Source organism: Lemur catta, chromosome 17 (genome assembly GCF_020740605.2).
Source record: "Lemur catta isolate mLemCat1 chromosome 17, mLemCat1.pri, whole genome shotgun sequence".
NCBI classification, from domain to species: Eukaryota; Metazoa; Chordata; class Mammalia; order Primates; family Lemuridae; genus Lemur; species Lemur catta.
This window is the reverse complement of record NC_059144.1, coordinates 28,846,750-28,850,432: the sequence shown is the minus strand read 5'-3', so window position 1 is coordinate 28,850,432 and position 3,683 is coordinate 28,846,750. Positions and strand designations below refer to the sequence as shown.

Below are 3,683 nucleotides of genomic sequence, written 5' to 3'. Positions count from 1 at the left end.
TTTGTCAAGTCTCCACTGTGAAGTTACCCTTTCCCCCATTCCCTACTGTGCTCTTTGAAGGAAGTCACCATTTGTACTCCACACTCAGGGAATGGGGAGGTATGCTCCACTCCCTTGAGGGCAGAGTAGCCACATACATTATTTGACATTTCTCTGCCCAGGAGATTTGTCTCTTCCCCATTTATTAATTTATTCAATCATTTATTTATTTTAGTATGAACTCCCGGGTATCTGTTTTATACTTTGGGTGACAATCCAGCACTACTTAATTTTGTTGCTCAAATTGTTCCAGTTTTGGCCACTGAGAGCTCTTTTAGTTGGCTCCCGTGTCTCTTTAACACACCCCATAATATGGGTTGGATTGTTTTTTGTTTGTTTTTGAGCACTTCCTTATTTTCTGGCACTACAAAATGCTCCAAGCTCATCTTGTATATTTCTGTCCTGGTCATAGAGTTGGTCATTTCTGCAAGGAGCTCTGGTGCCTTTTACTGGAGAAAATCTGGGTGCTAGTTGTGCCTGCTGCTACCTGGGTGGTGTTCCTTTTAGGCAGTCTGAACAAAGAAATATATGTGTGTGCGCCAGCCAGTGTATCTACACATGTGTATAAATGTTTCCATATGTAACCTGCTGCACCTGTATTAAGCTAAACATGAGTTCATATTGATGTCTCCAACTCTGCTTCGTTACCACATGGGTCATTCTATCCTCCTCCCTTGATTATCTGTAAATTCCCATCCCAACAGTGAGACATCTGGCTCCTACCATCCACTATCCATTCAATTAACTTTCAATCCCAATATGCATGTATTAGAATTATTAACCCATACCCCGGTGGGAAACAATTTTATCAACTAGAGCCAAGTGCAAATTGCAGATGATGCAGAAGGCCTTGGTGACTGAGCAAGGGTGGGGCTTACAGAGCTGGTCTGAGGAGGTTCCGTGCTTAACTCCAGCAGGGTCTGGAAGTCTGGCAAAGACCGTCGGCCAAAATATGGATTAACTGTTCTTGCTGGTGATTTATAAGGTGCTGTCTAAAGCTCAAAACTCTCCTGGAGGAATCCTGTATCAGCATGTCTACATTATTTCTGTAAAATGTATAGATTTTACAATGTATATATTGCTGGTTTGCATTTGGTTTACATGTTTACCCAGACTGATTTTAGCTACGTGACCAGTGGGCATAAAAGACCCCTCCGTAAGCTCGTGCCTTGGCTCCCTGAGCCAAGGAGTCACACGTGTATCAGGAAGAAAGTGAGCTCACAAATTCTTGAAATGAGATAGAAATGTTTCTTCATGGTAATGATAATCCAATAAAGTGCATATGCTTCTGAGTGACACTTACGTGCATGTCAGCAACACATTCACTATCCAGAGTGGCTTGAAGTTAAGACTTTTGGGCCAAAATAACATGATGTTAAATTTTGTGGATTCAATAACAGAATTCCTTAAGAAATCTGCACTGCAGTGCAAGTGATTAAATGTGCAGGATTTGACTTTTTCCCAACATTAGATAATTCTTTTCATTCATCAGAGAAAGGAAATCTATGACACATTTAAACCCATGTGCAAGGCCAGGCACAGTGACATGCGCCTGTGGTCCCAGCTACTCAGGAGGATCACTTGAGCCCAGGAGTTTGAGGCTGTCGTGTGCTATGATCTCACCTGTGAATAGCCCCTGCACTCCAGCCTGGGCAACATAGTGAGATTCCATCTCTTGGGGAAAAAAAAATGAAAAATAAAAAAAAAGCATATGTTTAAAAGATACAAATATTCCAAGAGAATACAAAGAAGTACTTTCTAGAACTGAGGCATCACAGAGGATTAGAAACCCACTTGCCTTTATTTCCCAGCTTAACATATTCAATGTTCCTACTTTTGCATGTGACAGTCTTGTTGACTCAGATCTGATAACATTGCAAGATGGATCCATAATTTCTGGCCCATATTGGATGTAATTATTCAGAACTATCTGGCAGAGCTTGCTGCCTTTCCAAACAAGCCAGTAAGTGAATTGAGATTTTTTAATTTAATAGAAACGAACGGTAAGAGAAGAATCCAACTGGGCATGGGACACAAAGTTGGCTCAAGCCAACTCTTTAGGTCTTGAATACATACTCGAGGGAGAGCCATTTATTTATAAAGTTATTGAGACGCACTAGAACCCACCACTGATGCCACCCTCATCACAGATGCCACTGTCTTCTAGGACGGATCAGGACATCTTGTGATGTCCTGTGATGATGCTTGAGACAGATATTGACCATCTTGATGAACAACCGGTTCAACTCCTGGGAGAGATGTGTATTCTTATTGCTGAAAATGACAATAAAATTGGGGCTGAGACTCAGAAGAATTGTCACCTGAACGAAAATATTGAGCAATGACTATTGCATTCAGCTTTTAGTATCTTCTCATTCAACACTGAAAATAAGCTCCCTGCCCCCAGTAGAGATCTGATGCTAAAATTACCTCTCCAGGTTGTTTTGCTAATCCTCGCAAGACTCATCCATTAAGTAATCCAGGTGAGCTTTAAGAAAATGATGTCATTGGCCTCAGGTGAACGGCACAGAGGCGTTTAAAAGCTGAATGAGGAAGGCCCACAGAAGAGGCTCCTCCAGAAGAAATGTATTTCCTGGGCTGGGCGCGGTGGCTCATGCCTGTAATCCTAGCACGCTGGGAGGCTGAGGCGGGTGGATTGCTCGAGGTCAGGAGTTCAAGACCAGCCTCAGCAAGAGTGAGACCCCCGTCTCTACTAAAAATAGAAAGAAATTATCTGGCCAACTAAAAAATATATATAGAAAAAAAATTAGCCGGGCATGGTGGCGCATGCCTGTAGTCCCAGCTACTCGGGAGGCTGAGGCAGGAGGATTGCTTAAGCCCAGGAGTTTGAGGTTGCTGTGAGCTAGGCTGACACCACGGCACTCACTCTAGCCCGGGCAACACAGCAAGACTTTGTCTCAAAAAAAAAAAAAAAAAGAAAAAGAAATGTATTTCCTGACACAAATTCATGACAAGGGTCAATCTGATGGCATCTGGAGTGAACGTGAAATGGCTTACATTTTGTTTGTGAGGAAGAATGTAATTTTCAATCCAGATCCCAGTAAGATTAAAAGCTATTGTCATGTGCCAAAGGAAGAACTAGAACTTCTGAAAAGCACAGCCAGTGGTAAAATTAAGACAACTCCGTGGTTTCAAATTATTGTAGAGATTTTTCTCTTTAAATGGCGGGATAACTTTTTTTTGTTGTTGTTGTTGAGACAAGGTCTCACTCTGTTGCCCAGCCTGGAGTACAGTGATGCGACCACAGCTCACTGAAGCCTCAAACTCCTGGGCTCGGGCAATTATCCTGCCTCAGCCTCCCTAGGGGCTGGGACTACGGGCACACTCTACCACGCCAGGCTAATTTTTAAATTTTTAGAACTAGAAATGGGGTCTTGCTATGTTGTCCAGGCTGGTCTCAAACTCCTGGCCTCAAGTGATCCTTGACCTCCCAAAGTACTGGGATTACAGGCAAGAACCATCATGCCTGGCTGGGATAGCTTAAAAAATCATTTGAATCAGTTTGTTGACCATGAGAAAATATATAGAATGTGGAAATGAATGATTAGTAAAGTACTGAAAATTTTCTTCACTTAGTAAACTTAGAATGATCTAAAAAAATTTTACAACAAATATTTGTGTGG

At 42.1% G+C, this 3,683-nt stretch overlaps 1 pseudogene; it reads left to right on the top strand.

Moving 5' to 3' along the window:
- Positions 1–2,237: 2,237 nt before the first annotated feature.
- On the top strand, positions 2,238–3,170 carry LOC123622565 (annotated as a pseudogene).
- The last annotated feature ends 513 nt before the right edge of the window (positions 3,171–3,683 follow it).